Consider the following 16,816-nt stretch of genomic DNA (forward strand, 5'->3'; position numbering starts at 1 on the left):
CACCCAGGTCCCTCTGAACACCAACATTTCCCAATCTCTCACCATTTAAAAAATACTCTGCTTTTTTTCTGACCAAAGTGGATAACTTCACATTTCTCCACATTATATTCCATTTGCCATGTTCTTGCCCACTCACTTAGCCTATCTATATCCCCTTGAAGCCTCTTTGCATCCTCCTCACAACTTACATTCCCACCCAGCTTTGTATCATCAGCAAACTTGGATATATTACATTTGGTCCCCTCATCCAAATCATTGATGTAGATTGTGAATAGCTGAGGCCCAAGCACTGATCCTTGCAGTACCCCACTAGTTACAGCCTGCCAACTCGAAAATTACCCGTTTATTCCTACTCTCTGTTTTCTGTCCGTTAACCAATCCTCAATCCATGCTAGCATATTACCCCCAATCCCATGAGCCCTAATTTTGTTTAATAACCTCTTGTGTGGCACCGTATCAAATGCCTTCTGAAAATCCAAATACATCAAATCCACTGGGTTCCCCCTTATCTATTCTGCTAGTTACAACCTCCAAAAACTCTAACAGATTTGTCAAACATGATTTCCCTTTCATAAATCCGTGTTGACTCTGCCCAATCCTATTATTATTTTCTAAGTGCGCTGTTACCACGTCCTTAATAATAGATTCTAGCATTTTCCCTACTACTGATGTCAGCCTAACTGGTCTGTTGTTCCCCGTTTTCTTTCTCCCTCCTTTCTTAAATAGTGGGGTTACATTTGCTGCCTTCCAATCTGTGGGAACTGTTCTAGAATCTATGGAATTTTGGAAACTGGCAACAAATGCATCCAGTATCTCTATAGCCACCTCTTTCAAAATCCTAGGATGTAGGCCATCAGGTCCAGGGGATTTATTGGCTTTCAGTTCCATTAATTTCTCCAGTACTATTTTTTACTATTACTAATTTCTTTCAGTTCATCATTCTCGCTAGACTCTTGCTTCTCCACTATTTCCGGGAAGTTTTTTCTGGACAGACAATTAGGGCTGGGTTTTCCCAGCCCTGAGGAAGTGGGTTTGGAGGTGGGACTGCCAGGAAAATGGCAGAAACTGGGAGCGGGTACCAACCCTGCTCCTAACCTGCCTCTGTCCCATTTTTCTGGGAGGCGGGTCCCCGACTCGCGCAGGGACCCATCTCCTCGAGGCGGGAAGTGGATTAGAGCCAATTAACTGCCAGTTAACAGGCAGGTTTGAGGCTTTTCCCCATTTTACGCCTGCGATTGCGGGCTTCCTGAACCTTGCCAGGGTCAGCGAGATGAGCAGTGGGTCTGCAGGGGTGAGAGGGGTCAAAATGTCAGCTGTAGAGGTGAGTGATGGGTGCAAGTGTGGACAGGTAATTATGAGAGGTGAGTGTAAAGTGTTGGAAAAAGTTTCCTTACCTTTGCTTCTTTCTGCAGGCTTCAACCGTTGAGGATCCGGAGGTGCCTCATCTCAATGACCGAGATGACAGAACGGCTGCTGCATTCTCAGATACAGCAGCCATCTGCTTTCTGCTGAGGAGAGAGGTCTTGGTGAGCCTTTGTGCAAGGGCTCACCTTAGAACAGAGATTGTCAGTGTTTCACAGCTTCTCAAAGCTGTCAAACGCTGACAATTCACCTGTCAAAAATTTTTCGACAGATGAAGCGTCATACGCTGACGTCATCTGTCACCGGCTTTCCCTTAATTGGCTGGTAAGGCCAATCAAGAGAAAATAGCGTGGGTTGGTCAAACGTCGCTGGGGGCGGGACTGAAACCCAGAAACCAGAAGTCCCGCCTCCAGCACGTCTCCATTGACAAAATCCAGCCCAAAGTATTTGTTTAATATCTGTCATTTCCTTATTCCCCATTATAATTTCCCCTGTCTCAGCCTGTAAGGGACCCACATTTACTTTCGCTTACCTTTGCCTTTTTACATACCTATAGAAGTTTTTACAGTCTGTTTTTATGTCTCTCACTAGTTTACTCTCATTCTATTTTCCCTTTCTTTATCAATTTCTTGGTCCTCCTTTGCTGAATTCTAAAATCCTCCCAATCCTCAGGCTTGCTACTCTTTTTGGCAACATTATAAGCCTCTTCCTTCGATCTAATACTATCTTTAACTTCTATTGTTAGCCATGGTTGGACCACTTTTCCTGTGGGGTTTTTGTGCCTTAAAGGAATGTATATATTTGTTGTAAATTATATATTAATTCTTTAAATGTTAGCCATTGCTTGTCTAACATCATACCTTTTAATATGGCATATACATGTTGCAAAATAGGGCATTTTTGCCCCAGGAGTGAAGCAGGGCGGTAAATGAGGCGCTAATTGTCTCAGTGGAGCGCTGCAGCTATTGCCAGGGCGCTACCCAATTTCAGCTGACTTGCGTTCAGCAATCAGCCTTTAAGCCTTGACTCCAGCTTATTCCAGCTCTTAAAGGGGAGGTCATTTCAAGCTGCAGCTGCTCATGATCAGCATTGCTACACTTGAGTGCGACCTCTCAGCTACTGAGACAGCTTTGTGCCATGGCTGCCGCAAGGGAGAGGGCTACTCAATTCAGCGATGTGGAATTGGAGACATTGGTGGGGGCAGTGGAGAGAAGGAGGGAATCGCTGTTCCCTTCATCTGGCAGGAGGCCATCGCCACAGATATTCAGGGCCATCTGGCAAGGAGCTGTCGGCCAGCACTGTCCTACACCAAACCCTTACACAGTGCCGGAAGAAATTCAACTACCTCAGTCAGGTGGTGAGGGTGAGTACATGCTTGCAGACCTCCTACATATCAGCCTGTCTGTGCACACTATGCAAACCACCACTCAACCACTGAGCATCTGCATCTACTCAAACTCACATACTCACCTCACGCCTTGCCTACATTCAAAGCTATTCAATCATGGCAGGCATATCTTCCACAGACATAGCTGGCCTGTCACTCACACAAGTTCCTTTCTTTTGCAAGCCAAGATGGCACATAATACGAGGGAGCAACAGCAGACTGGAGGGGGGGAACCTCAACTGCGAGACCTCTCTGACCTTGAGGAGTGAGTGCTGAGGCTCATTGGCCCACAGGTGGTGGGCACCATGGCCGGCGGAGGCGTCGACCCAGCTAGGGACAACAACAGTATCTATCCCCTCCTTTGCTTATCCCACTTCCCCGTCAAAGCAGAAGCATTTATCACTTTCCACCTCCTGATACTATCTGCCTTCCTTGCTCCATACCTGCCCCCCTGCCCTTCCCTTAACGTGAGTCTTGTGCCATTTATGCTTTCTGATAATCTCCTAGCAGATGTGGAACCTGTACCTGAGCAACCTCCCCCCACACATACGAGGGAGAGGAGGAGGAGGAGCCAAGCACTGCGTCACTGCATTTCTCACCCGCAGGCACCAGTTCAGAGACTGGCACTACGCGCTCCTTAGAGGTTAGCTTAGCACAGGGGTCTGCACTGGGGCCTAGCAGGCTGCAGCAAGGTCAAGGGGAAATGGAACCTCGGGAGCCATCTCCCTGGAGGGAGAGTTTGCGCTCAAGTTCTGCTGCACAGAACTCAGATGAGGACCTCGATGGGGAGGCCGTTAGAAGAACGGTGATGGTCATGCACTCCGAGATGATAGATGCAATGGCAAGTGTGCCCGAGAGCCCCTCTGCAGTGGTAAGGAGCATGGAGGAGTCTGCCTCCAGCATTGCACAGAGCTCTGTGCATACCATGGAGTCCATCATTGCCAGTCTGCAGACGATGGTGGACTCCCAGAGAGACTGTGCAGATCCAGACCTCATGACACGTGTCATGGCGATGTGGCAGCTTCCATTGCAGCACAGGCGGAAGCAACGCAACATCTTAGTGCTGTAATGCAGACAATGGTTAGTGGCATCGAAGCTCAGACTGCTCTCATCCAGCCTCAGTAGCATGCCATGCAACATCTTGGTGCTGTGATGCATCTCAGCTGGATGCCACGCGTGCTCTGACTGCTGCCATCGCCGCTGGGTCCACCACAGTCCACCGGGGATCTCACGGTGTCCCAGCTGCTCACCAGTCTGTGCTCCAGCAGATTGGTAGGGATGCTAAGGTGCTGCCCCGGGGGAGTGTCAGTAGGCCAGTGGAATAGGAACCTGCTGTCCTCTCTCAGGATGACAGCATTCCTGATCCCACCACTGCCACTCCGCCATTGCCCTTGTCTACAGCCGTGCCTTCCAGGCCCAGAGCTGGTCGAGGGCGTCCTGCACGGCCATCTGAAGCCTCTAGTCCTCACACACAGCAGCCTTCCACCAGCCGTGCTGCAGCCAAAGAGGGGATATAAGGAAATGCACAAGAGTGATTCTTAAATAAATGTTTGTTTGTTATACAATCAAACATTATAACATAAATTTAAATTGAAAACCCATTTGTGCCCCATGGAGGCGCTAACGGCAGGCACAAAGCAGCCAAATTTCATGCCCGTGGTTTTTACATTGCCATTGCTATTATTATCAGATTTTCTAATGGTCTCCACTGGTAAACCTACTTCGCACTTGAACTGACAGCATGTTAATTGAGAGAGGGTGGAAGGAATTAAAGACCTTTCCAACTTTAAAAAAAAAGCTGTGATGTGGAAGAAAAACCCAGCCGCAGGATTTTCAATATGTAACCACAAGCAGTCTGGGACAGTGTTGTGTTCTTTACATGTGCAGTGCAGAATTGTCCAATTACCAAGGAGCATTTTAAAGTATGTTGGGGGAAAAATTCGCTTGCGCCCCCTTTGGGGCGATAACTTCGCCGGGGTGCTACTTTTAGCGCTCCATAAAAGTTAGCGCCCTGTGCCATAAATTCAGTGGTAGTGCCCCAAGCAGGAGGCGGGGTGCTACTGGAAGCACTCCCCCTCCTTCCTGGGGTGCTACCAGTGAATATTGTGGCACTACACGCAACAACGCCACGCTCGTCGGCACATAGTGCGCGGTATTACAGACCTCCCTCCCCTGATTAAAGGGGAGGGGCCTACTGCAGCGCGCACCGGGGCCCTGCTGGACCACCGGGGAGTGGGGTGCCGGGTAAACAGCCCAGCACTCAAGAGAAGTGCCGGGCTGGCAAATTGCGGCCAGCACCCCACTTAAAAAAATGGAAGGGGGCAGGTGCTGGCAGGCGGCCAGAAAAAAATGGCTGCCTGGCACCTGCCCTTTAATTTGCGTCACCGCGGCCACAAAAACGCCACTCTGATCCTGTCGGACATATCGTCCAACGGTAGGTCAGGAGACGTGACTGAAGTTTGCGGCCGGGGCGTGAGCAGGGCGCTGCGCACGGTGATGACATCATTGCTGGAGGCGCAACTTCACAGGGCGCTGCCGCCGCTGCTAATCTCCCGCTGCATTTTGCGGGAGGCGTTAGCGGCACTGCACCCAGGCACTAGGGGCTTTGCTAACGGGAGGCACAAAGCAACCCAATTTTTCCCCCATTAGCTTCTAATGGTTCCCAATTTTCCCCACTTTTTAAATATGTATATGTTCTCAATATTATAAAAATATTTCATGGAGATGGCGTAATATAATTTAAAACAGATATGAAAATATAGTGTGACAGCTCTTTGCACTGCCCAACAGGCATTTGAAACTGTTCTTTATTTTTAAAGGGAAATCCTTGTGGTTTGAGGCTGAGAATATATTTCAGCAAAAGCGAAAGACACCAAAGTGTATGGATGATACAAATAGTCATACTGTTGTGTGCCTCTATTGCAAATCAAAAGTTTATTTTGGCAATGCAGACATCTCAAAGTCCATTCTTACACGATATAGTTGAAATAAAGTATTAAAATCATGTTGACTTCATTGCTGGAGGCACACCAAGCCCACTGACTCCCACAGCTACCTGGACTACACTTCCTCCCACCCCACTTCCTGTAAGGACTCTGTTATGTTCATAAATAAATAGACATTTTCATTATGAACAGCTAGCTTGAGCTAGTCATTTATTTAGCCATGTGGATTAGTGTACAAGCATCCATCTTGACTACTGCCTTGTGGGTAGCCCACTCTTAAACATATAGCTCTACCTAGTGTACCATTCTAGAATGACATGTTACTGATCATTACATCCCCCTTCCTTAGAGGTTAAACAAAATCAATATCAATCAATCATAACAACATAAACATATTCACAACAGTCAACAAATTTTCAAAGCTTTACTTTATGAACTCTAAGCTTTTCGTTCTTTTATTATAGTTTTCTTTGTACTCAAAGATTAAGTCTATCAGGCTTTTTTACTTCACGTGTGGATCTTCTCAGCACAGGTAAGTCTGATGTGTTTTCATGAGAGCCTGTATGTGTGTTTGTGTTAGATTGTTCTGGTGGTGAGTGACAATATTCAGTTGCGGCATTGTCATCGATTTGCTCTTGGATAGTTTCTTGTGTTTTCAGGAGGGAACGGTGGTTCCTCCTGAGAATCTGTCCTTCCTCAGTTCTAACGGTGTATGACCTTGGTCCTACTTCCTCAAGAACTGTAGCTTTCCTGTTCCATGCATTTGGATCCTCAATCCTGACAACATCATCCCTTGTCAATGGTTTCAGAGTTTTGAATGACTTGTCATAGTGTGATTTCTGTTTCAGCTTTAACAGTTGAAGTCTCTGTCTTAGTTCCTTACTCTGCTTTTCTTTTGCACAGCAGGGTAGCGTGGTCCACAACTTGTGACCCATTAGGAGTTCAGCAGGTGAAGAACCACAGTCTAAAGGGGAAGCTCGGTAGCTCAGCAGGGCGAGATAAGGATCAGACTTGCTTTCTGTAGCTTTCTTCAGTAGCTGTTTGAGAACTTGAACACCTTTCTCTGCCTTACCATTCGACTGAGCATACAGAGGACTGGATGTGATGTGTTGAAAGTCATAATGTGCTGCAAACTGTTGCCACTCCTTACAGTTGAAGCACGGACCATTGTCGCTAACGGCAATCCTGGGAATTCCATGTCTGGCGAAGATGGATTTAACATGCATTATGACACTGCTTGCTAATGTGCTTGAGAGCAGCGCCATCTCAGGATAATTAGAATAGTAGTCAATCACTATTAGATAGTCTTTACCATTCAAATGAAAGAGGTCCATACCAACCTTTTGCCATGGTGCTATTGGTAAGTCCGCTACAATCATTGGCTCCTTTACTTGTTTGTTTTGGCGTTTCTGACATGTCTCACATATGCCTATCATGTTCTCAATGTCCTTATTTATGCCAGGCCAATAAACAGTGTCTCTTGCTCTCCTTTTGCATTTTTCAATTCCGAGGTGTCCCTCATGAATCCTTTTGAGCATGTCTTGATGTAGAGCCTGTGGAATGACTATTCTGTTCTGTTTTAGTAATAGTCCACTTGCGACACTTAACTCTGACCTGATGTGATAGTACTTTGGACAGGAACCTTTCGGCCAACCATGATGAATGTTCTCTATTACTGTTTGTAACACTGTACCTTTTACTGTTTCTTCTGCTATTTGCTTTGATTTTGTGTCTGACACGGGCAGCGCAGCAGTGACCATACTCACATGAACATCCACGTCTTCCTCAGTAGAGCTCACATGACTCATTGTGGGTGCTCGGGATAGTGCATCTGCTAACACTATGGGCCAGAAATTCCAGGCCAGAAGCGTGAGTACGGTTGGGTTACTCACGCATCTGGCCGTTGGAAATGCCGGCGTTCAGCAGGAACAGCGCATGCGGGGAACGCCGGCATTTCCAGACCCGAGGTCTATTCACAGCGCGTGCGACTGCACAGGCAGCGCTTGCGCAGTGAACTTTGTAGATTTCACTGATGGATTCAGTGAGGGTAAGTCCCTAGAACTTACACTTGAAAAAAGCAAGTGTAAAGTTGTTCATTGGCTGGGGAAGGAGATATATTTTATGGAGGAGCTTATGAAATGCAATATTTAGGTTTGGGAAAGGGAGGGAAGTTATTTTAAGAAATTTTAAGTAAGTTTTAAACTTTAATTTTTTTTTTTTTAAACGGGTTTTCAGAACGGTAGGTAGAAGGAGCAATTGTGGCTGTGTGAATGGAATGTGAGAATGAGTTATGTATGTATGTCCACATATATTCCTTTACGTATATGTATGTATGTTTTATATTCCTTCACTAATGTGTATGAATGTATATTTTTAATTATGATTTTCCAATAAGTTACTTTCTCTGAAAGTCATAATTAAATAATACATTCATACACATAAGTAAAGGAATATATACATAACACGCAAAGGAATATATACAGACATACATACTTTCAGAAGCTCCACGATAAGAAATATCTTCCTCCGCAGCCTCTGGAGCAACTGTACCCATGCTTTTTTCATGTGTAAGTTGTAATGACTGGACCTCACTGAAAGCATTAATGAAAGCGGCGAATTATACTGCGCACGCGCTGCCTGTGCAGTCGCACGCGTTCTGCCTCTGAACCCCTTCGTTCAGAGGACAGGAAATGCCGGTTTTCCCCACATGCACTGTGCATGCTGAAAACCGGCATTTCATCCGGCCAGATGCGTAAGTACCCCCGACCATACTAGCGCATTTGGAAGGGAATTACTGGGCCAACATTTTACATGTCAATAAAATAAAAAATTTAACAATTGCACGATTTGCCCCCTCGCATCTGCGACTGAGGGTCCAAGGAGGTGCATTGCGCAAGAGGTCATCATCGTACGTATCCTCACACTGTTCCCTTTGGGGAACTGTATGAAGTGGTGGAAGGATTTATGGCCGTGATTAACGCTCATTCCGTGACCGTAACCATCTTTGAACCAGCCATTAGGGTGGTTAGTCCTATGGCGGGAGGGTTTTACGGGCTCCCACAACCCATCTGAGGGGGGGGGCCACCAACACCCACGGACGCAAGTATCCCGCTGGATGTCCACCCAGAATTTAAAGTTGGAGCTCCGACTCCACTTGCCGGGACTGTCTGGAGTGGGGTTCAAAACCCTACTCCTTCTGGCCCAGCGGCGGGGATGCTTACTGCTACGCAAAAGGCCCACTCCGCACAAAAGGTGACACCCATACGTTTCCTGCGCCTTTTCCCTCCCCGTGACTGGAGCCCTATGCTGCCATTTCACGTTGCTAATCGGATTGGGCCTTTGTCATAGCGGTAGGATCCCCGCCGCTGGGCCAGATCAGGGTAGGGTTTTGAACCCCGCTCCAGACAGTCCCGGCAAGTGGAGTCGGAGCTCCGGCTCTAAATTCTGGGTTGACATCCAGTGGGATATTTGCGTCTGTGGGTGTGGGTGTGGGTGGCCCCCCCTCCTTGTATAGCTTGTGGGAGCCCGTAAAACCCTCCCGCCATAGGACTAACCGCCCTAATGGCTGGTTCAAAGATGGTTACGGTCACGGAATGAGCGTTAATCATGGCCATAAATCCTTCCGCCACTTCATACAGTTCCCCAAAGGGAACAGTGTGAAGACACGTATGACGACAACATTGCTAAATAAATAAATGGAATTAAAAAAATTCTTTTAGGGCTTTTAAAAGTCTTTAAATTGCTTTAATTCTCTTTAAAACTACTTCAGATTACTCAAAATAATGTAAACATTTTAAAAAGTTTATAAAAGTTACCAAAATCTTCAAAAAACTTCCAAAAACCTATTTAAACTGCTGCTTTGCATGTAAAAATCCTTAGCAGCTTGACAGAAACATTGGGGGCGTGTCCAGTGAAACTGAGACCTCAAGGGGCGTGTCTCACTTACACTGCACGCTCCTGGCTTTGCGCTGGCTGCACTCCTGGGCGGCGTGACGTCATACGCTGCCCGGGAATGTGCTTTCTATTTCTGCAAGTTCAGGCGTCCCAGAAGCTGATCGGCACGAGCGCGGGGTAAGTGCAAATACGGGGCTTGCACGCGCTGCAAGCCCCGTTCTGGAATTTCTGGGCCTATGTGTTTGCCTGGTGTGTAGATCAGTTCAAAGTCATATCTTTGCAGCTTTATCATGAGTCGTTGAATCCTTGGAGACATCTCATTCAGGTTTTTTTTTATGATGACAACCAGTGGGCAGTGGTCTGTCTCAACTGTGAAGGTGGAAAGTCCATATATGTAGCCATGGAACTTTTCTAGTCCAACTACCAAGCCTAGACATTCCTTTTCAATCTGGGCGTATCGACACTCAGAGTCAGTCATAGACCTGGAGGCATAGGCAACAGGCTTCCAATCTTCACCCTCTGCTTGTAGCAAGACCGCGCCTAGGCCATCTTTTGATGCATCCGTTGACACTTCGATTCTCTTTGTTGGGTCAAAGAAGGTGAGTACAGGTGTGGTTGTCAGCACTGTTTTGAGGTTCATTCACTCTTGTTCATGTCTTTCTGTCCATGCGAACTCATTTGTTTTATGTAGCAGGTCTCGCAGACAGGCTGTCTTGGCTGACAAGTTAGGAATGAACTTTCCAATGAAGCTTATCATCCCCATGATGCGTAGCACTCCTTTTTTGTCAGTGGGTCGGGGCATGTTGTGTATGGCGTTTACTTTTTCCATATCTGGCTCTATTCCTTTACCAGATAGATTATCTCCTAGGAAAGTGACTTCCTCGACGCCAAACTGACACTTGGCTTTGTTGAGCTTCAGTCCATTCCGGCGTATGCTCTGTAGCACTTTAGTCAGTCTCTCATTGTGTTCTTTCAGAGTGGAGCCCCAGATGATGATGTCATCAACATAGACCCGAACTCCTTCCAGACCTTCAATTATGTGTTCCATCGCTCTATGAAAGATTTCAGATGCAGATATTATCCCGAAAGGCATTCTGAGGAAACAATACCTGCCAAATGGTGTGTTGAAGGTACAGTATTTGGTGCTTTCTTCATCCAGTTTTAGTTGCCAAAATCCTTGTGAAGCATCAAGCTTTGTGAAGTATCTGGCACCTGACATTTCACTGGTGATTTCTTCTCGCTTGGGAATCTGGTAGTGTTCATGTTTTATGTTTGCATTTAAGTCCTTTGGCTCCATGCATACTCTTAGATCATTGTTCTTTTTCTTTACACATACCATGGCGTTAAACCAGTCTGTTGGCTCTTCGACTTTCCTGATGACTCCTAGTGTGGTCATTCTGTCCAGTTCTTTCTTGAGCCGGTCACGCAGGGGTGCTGGAACTCTCCATGGAGCATGTACCACTGGCTGAGCATCCTCCTTTAGCTGGATCTTGTAAGTGAATGGTAGAACTCCAAATCCTTTGAACACATCCTGGAAATTACTCACTACAGAATCCACCGAGTCATCTGGTCTGCTTATGGCACAGTTTATACAGTAGACTCTCTTGACCAGTTCTAAGTCCTCACAGGTCACCTAGTAGTGAATCAAGTCCTTCAGCCACAACAGAAAACATGAGATGATGCACTTTGTCTTTGACTGTCACTTTAAGTCTGCATACACCTAAGCTATCTATTTTCTGTCCATTATAGTTCTTCAGTCGTACTGACTTTTTCTGTATTTTGGGCTTTTCTTTCATATTTTTAATGTCACTCATACTGATTAAGTTTGCTTTTGGCCCAGTGTCTAGTTTCAATGTAACTAATGCTCCATTTATCTGCAGTGACATTATCCATTCGTCCTCTTTTACTGCATTAACTTTATGTTCAGCATTGTCCATTTCTGAGGGCTGCACATTTTCTGTATCCTTTTCGATATTGTCACATGACACCATTCCTACAAAAAATGTCTCACTTAAATCAGTGTCCTCAATCACATTGACTTGTTGCCCTTTCTTTGTTTTTACATTTGAAAGGCATTGTTTGGCAAAGTGATTCTTTCCATTACATTTTGTGCATATTTTCCCAAACGTTGGGCATTGTCTTGACTGGTGCTGGTAACCACAGCGTTTACAATTTAAAATTCCATCCTCCGATTGCTTTGCATTTCTGTTCTGCCCATGTTTCTTCCCCTTGCAGAAAACAGCACCGACAGCAGCACAGTCACTCATTACAGTCGCATTATTATTAATTTCACTGAAAGTCTTCGTGTGCTTTTTAGCTAGCTCACTGGCATGGCATATTTTCACAGCATCCTCCAATGTTAGTTCGGTTTCTCTCAACAAACGTTCCCTGACTTTTTTATCATGAATACCAAACACAAGTTGGTCACGAATCATGGATGATTTCAGTTCAGAGAAATTACATGTCTGTGCTTTCAGTTTCAGATCGGTCACAAAGCTATCAAAAGTTTCATTTTGCTGCTGTGTCCGTGAATGGAACATGTACCTCTCATAGGTCTCGTTCTTTTTGGGGGAACAATGTGTATCAAACTTCTTTAGCACGACGTCCATCTTTTCTCTGTCCTCCTCTTGATCAAATACAAACATATTAAATACCTCTATCGCCTGCGGGCCTGCAACCGTGAGCAGTAATGCTATTTTCCTTGCGTCTGGCATCGTACCGAACCCGATGGCGGCAATGTAGAGTTCAAATTGTTGTTTGAAAGTCCGCCAATTGCAGTCGACATTCCCCGTAAGTTTCAAACCCTCCGGTGGCTTCAAATTCTCCATGTCGCGTTTCACAATATTCAGCAGATATTACCAATCCTGGTACCATGTTATGTTCATAAATAAATAGACGTTTTCATTATGAACAGCTAGCTTGAGCTAGTCATTTACTTAGCCATGTGGACTAGTGTACAGGCATCCATCTTGACTACTACCTTGTGGGTAGCCCACTCTTAAACATAGAGCTCCACCTAGTGTACCATTCTAGAATGACATGTTACTGATCATTACAGACTCTATTCCATTCTCCCCATTTCTCCGTCTCCACCGCATCTGCTCTGATGATGCCACCTTTCATACCAGTGCTTCCGACGTCTTCCTTTTTCCTCAACCACTGTTGTTGATGTGGCCCTTGACCATGTCCATTCTACTTCCCGCACTTCTGCTCTCAGCCCTTCCCCTCCCTCCTGTAACCATGATAGGGTTCCCCTTGTCTTCACCTTTCACCCCACCAGCCTCCACATTCAACGGATCATCCTCTGCCATTTCCGTCACCTCCAGCGTGATCCCACCGCCAAACATATCTTCCCCTCACTTCCCCTTTCAGCATTCCAAAGGGACCACTGCCTCCGTGACACCCTGGTCCACTCCTCTATCACCCCCAACACCCCTTCCCCTTCGCCTGGCACCTTCCCGTGCAAGCGCAGGAGATGCAACTCATGCCCTTTTACTTCCTCCCTTCCCACTGTCCAGGGCCCCAAACATTCCTTCCAGGTGAAACAGCGATTTACTTGTACTTCTTGCAATTTAGCATACTGTATTCGATGCTCATGATGCGGTCTCCTCTACATTGGGGAGAGCAAACGCAGATTGGGTGACCGCTTTGCGGAACATCTCCATTCAGTCCGTAAGGGTGACCCCGAACTTCAGGTCGCCAGTCACTTTAATTCTCCGCTCCACTCTCACTCTGACCTCACCATCCTCAGCCTCTTACACTGTTCTAATGAAGCTCAACGTAAGCTCGAGGAACAGCACCTCATCTTTCGATTAGGCACTTTACAGCCTTCTGGACTCAACATTGAGTTCAACAATTTCAGACCATAACCTCTGCCCCTATCTTTTTCTCCATATTTTTTTTCTCAATCTCACATGGCAGCTGTCTTTCATCCTGCCAGTGCCATTTACACTTCATCTAGAGCCATCTTTTGTTTCTTAACTTGTCCCATTACCATCTCCTTTTGCCTTGCACCATCATCCCTTTTGTCTCTTAATCTCTCCTGCCTTCCATCCTATCACAGACCTTCCCTTTTGTTCTTTCCTCCCCACCCCCCTCTCCCTGCCCCTTCACTTGCTTAAAAACCTGTTCATCTCCAGCTTTTTCCAGTTCTGACAAAGGGTCATTGACCTTAAACACTAACTCTGTTTCTCTCTCCACAGATGCTGCCTGACCTGCTGAGTATTTCCAGCATTTTCTGTTTTTATTTCAGATTTCCAGCATCCGCAGTATTTTGCTTTTGTATTAAAATCATGTATTGTATGCATTCTATACTCACCGCTACATATTAGGGATGTAGCATATTAATGTGCATTAAGCAAAAATTATATTCACATTAACTAACCAGATACAAATAGCGAATTTTATTGTGAGCTGTTAGCACTCTCCACCTAGGAAGAATGCTACTATTTAGCTGCTCGGATGCTGGGCTGTGTGAAATTTTAACTTCAGTGAGATTCAGCTCAATGTGGAGTATACTGTGTTGTCATATTTGGTCAGCCTTTTCATGCATAGGATTACACACGTAGGATATATGGCACAGAAACAGGTCATTCGGCCCAACCAGTCCATGCCGGCGTTTATGCTCCACACGAGCCTCCTCCCATCTTTCCTCATCTAAATCTATCAGCATAGCCCTCTATTCCCTTTTCCCTCAGATGCTTGTCTAGCCTCCCCTTAAATGCACCTATACTATTCGCTTCAACCACTCCCTGTGGTAGCAAGTTCCACATTCTTGCCAATCTTTGGGTAAAGAAGTTTCTTCTGAATTCCCTATTGGATTTCTTGGTGACTATCTTATATTGATGGCCTCTAGTTATGCTCTCCTCTACAAGTGGAAACATTTCCCTGTATCCACTCTATCAAAATTTTTCATAATTTTAAAGACCTCTATTGGGTCACCCCTCAGCCTTCTCTTTTCAAGAGAAAAGAGACCTAGCCTGTTCATCCTTTCCTGATATGTATACCCTTGCATTTCTGGTATCATCCTTGTAAATCTTCTCTGCACCCTCTCCAGTGCCTCTATATCCTTTTTATAATATGGTGACCAGAACTGTACGCAATACTATAAGTGTGGTCTAATGAAGGTTCGATACAGGTTTAGCATAACTTCGCTACTTTTCAATTCTATCCCTCTAGCAATAAACCCTAGTGCTTGGTTTGCTTTTTTTTATTGCCTTGTCGCAACTTTTAGTGATTTGTGTATTTGTACTCCGAGATCCCTTTTTTCCTCTACCCCACCTAGACTTGCACTCTCCAAGTGATAAGTGACCTCCCTATTCCTACCAAAATGTAATACCTCATATTTATCTATGTTGAACTTAATTTGCCAATTATATGCCCATTCTGCAAGTTTATTAAGGTCCTCCTGTAACTTGTTGCAGTCCTCCTCAGTATTGACTATCCCCCCCCCCCAAATTTGGTGTCATCCGCAAATTTAGAAATTGTGTTTTTGATTCCTAAGTCTAAATCATTAATGTAAATTGTGAACAGCTGTGGTTCCAGCTCTGAACCTTGCAGAACACCACTACCCACGTTCTGCCACTGTGAATAGCTACCCTTTACTCCTACTCTATGCTTTCTGTCCTGAAGCCAGCCAGCAATCCATTCTGCTACTTGTCCCCTGACCCCGCATTCTCTGACCTTATTCATCAGTCTATTATGCAGTACCTTATCGAAGGACTTTTGAAAAGCCAGATAAATTACATCATCTGCATTACCATTGTCTACTCTCTCTGTTACCTCTTCAGGAAATTCAGTGAGGTTGGTCAAGCAAGACTTTCCCTTTTGAAATCCATGTTGACTATTCATTATTATATTTTTGGTTTCTAGATGTTCTTCTATTTTCTCCTTTAGTAGGGATTCCATTATTTTTCCTATCACCGATGTTAAGCTGACTGGTCTATAATTTCCTGGACATGTTCTATCCCCCTTCTTAAATATCGGTATTACATTAGTTATCCACCAGTCCTCTGGCTCTACACCTTTATTCTAACGAATTATTAAATATGCGTAGTAATGCTGCTGCTATCTCTTCCTTAGGTTGTTTTAAAATGCGTGGATGTAATTCATCCGGACCAGGGGTTTATCCTCTTTGAGTTTGATTAATTTATTTAATATATTCCCTTTTTTATTTTAAATGCACTTATCTCATTACTAATCTCATCATCCAATGTCATGTCCACCTGTTCTATCTCCCTGGTAAATACTGAAGCAAAATAATGATTTAATATTTCTGTCATCTCTCTATTGTTACCTGTGGTATTATCCTGACTATTCCTTAATGGCCCTATTCCCATCCCAACCTTCCTTTTTTTATTGATGTGCCTATAAAATACTTTACTATTTTGTTTTATGTTCCTTGATAATTTAGTTTTATCATTCCTCTTTGCCTTCTGACTTGTGTTTTTTTTTAGTTCTCTCCTAATCCCTTCATATTCTCTCTTATCATGAACTCCCCTGCTGTTTATGTACTTAATATATGCCTCTTTCCTTATCCTCAATTGTTCCCTTATGGCTTTATTCATTCATGGAGTCTCATTATTGTTTAGTTTGTTCTTTCCTTTTAGCGGAATATATTTTTCCTGCAATCTGTTGAACACCGTTTTAAATGTTTCCCATTGCTCTTCTACATCGTTGTTTGCTAATATTGTTGCCCTTTTATTCCCCCAAGTTCTATTCTCAGCCCCTCAACATCAGCTTTTTTCCAATCTATTAACCTGGTTTTCATCACACTTATGTCGTTCTCAATTATCATCTTAAAAGCATATTATATTATGGTCACTATTGCCTATATGTTCCCCTACCTTTACTTTTCTTATCTGCTCTGGTTCATTCCCCATTACTAGACCTAATAGCGAATTCTCCCTTGTTGGGCTTTTTACATATTGGGTTAGAAAGAAGTCCTGTACACACTGTAGGATCTCCATTCCCTTATCCCCCAATTTTTGTGTTTATGCCACAGAAGGTTGGTCCCGAGGTGGGATTAAATTGGAAACTTTGGAACAGTAGGTTCCCACAGTGGCACTGCAATAGCCTGTACCAGACATGAGATCAGATCCGTGATTACCAGCAACTTTGCTGCAGTTGAGGCCGAGGCACTGAGCACAGGCCAGGCACTCACCCCTCCCCTCCCAAATGGGGAAAATTGGAGGATGAATTAACACCTACTAGCTGATCTCAGCGCACC

General features: G+C 44.9%; 1 protein-coding gene across 1 annotated transcript in view; it reads left to right on the forward strand.

Moving 5' to 3' along the window:
- Nucleotides 1-16,816, forward strand: part of slc1a7a (solute carrier family 1 member 7a) — a 149,050-nt gene that overhangs the window by 129,690 nt on the left and 2,544 nt on the right. The window lies entirely within an intron of this gene.

Source organism: Somniosus microcephalus, chromosome 3 (genome assembly GCF_052327205.1).
Source record: "Somniosus microcephalus isolate GS21.2 chromosome 3, FLI_Smic_1.0, whole genome shotgun sequence".
NCBI classification, from domain to species: domain Eukaryota; kingdom Metazoa; phylum Chordata; class Chondrichthyes; order Squaliformes; family Somniosidae; genus Somniosus; species Somniosus microcephalus.